The sequence below is a fragment of the Oryzias latipes genome, chromosome 18 (genome assembly GCF_053564925.1).
Source record: "Oryzias latipes strain Hd-rR chromosome 18, Olatipes_Hd-rR_3.1".
NCBI classification, from domain to species: domain Eukaryota; kingdom Metazoa; phylum Chordata; class Actinopteri; order Beloniformes; family Adrianichthyidae; genus Oryzias; species Oryzias latipes.
This window is the reverse complement of record NC_136254.1, coordinates 33,595,001-33,596,193: the sequence shown is the minus strand read 5'-3', so window position 1 is coordinate 33,596,193 and position 1,193 is coordinate 33,595,001.

The window sequence follows — 1,193 nt, the reverse complement described above, 5'->3', positions numbered from 1 at the left end:
TATTATTTATTGATTTATTTTTCTCAGCATCAAATGGTTCAGTTGGTCAAAATGTTTCTAGTTTAGATGCAAAAAATAATTGAGAAGCACTGCCATAGATTAACATCAATGGTCTCTAATTTTTCCTCACCCCACCATCTGACAATTTCCTGACCCACAGCCTTGCCCCCTCCCACATGAAAAACTGAAATTATTATCCTTATCCTTCAAGATCTCCAAAGACTAGCAGTCAAATGAACCATCATATAGTCAGGGAACAGTGTATACCTAAATGAAAATAGTATTTATTGTTTAGGAGAAGAAAGAAATTTGAGTGCAGGAGACAATTTGTGGAATAATTGTTTTATCTTTGAGTGAGAAGACATTTTCACTTGGAGGTAAAGACTCAGATTTAGAAAAGTTTCTTCCTGTTTTCTTTGTTTCCAGGTGAACCAATCATTGCTGCTCCTGGTGATGATGTCATCCTGCCGTGCCGCCTGGACTCTCAGGAGGATCTGAGTGGTTCCACCATAGAGTGGACCAAAGTGGAGATAAAACCAGATCCGTATAGTTTTGTGTGTTATTACCAGTTCAAGCGGATAGTAACTGAAGTCATGAAGGAGACGTTGATCCTGAGAGTGTCTCTGGACCAAGACGGACTAAAAAGGAGGAGACGTCGACTGCCCCACTGGAGGAAACAGAACTAATGATCTTCTTCTGAATGGATCTTCTGAATGGGATCATTAGTCATTGGGATCAACCTCTGTCCGGATAAAGAGGTTTTTTATACTGGGGGGGATGTAACTGCTAAAAGATCTGTCCTCGCTCCTGAAAATGTTGACAAACTAATCTTTTTGGCCAAAAACATGAAACTTGAATAATTCCAAATGGAAAAAAAAACGGCATGTTAATGCTTTTTTTTCAGGCCTGTGTTTATTATCCAAAGTTTTTGGTTCCTGCCAGCTAATAGTTTTATTATTTTATATAGCAGATCACCTGGATAAGTCAATTTTATTTATTGTTTTATAAAACCAATAAATGCATGTTCCAAGTCGTTTTTTTCTGCTCCTGAGTCTTTTTTGTACCAAAAAAATACTGTAAATGTAAAGAACCGAGCCCTATGAAACTCTGAACCAAACCGAAATGAGATTTTAGTGTATTGCTACACCCCTGCTTAATACAAAGAGGAGGATGTGTTTGACACAAACGGTTTT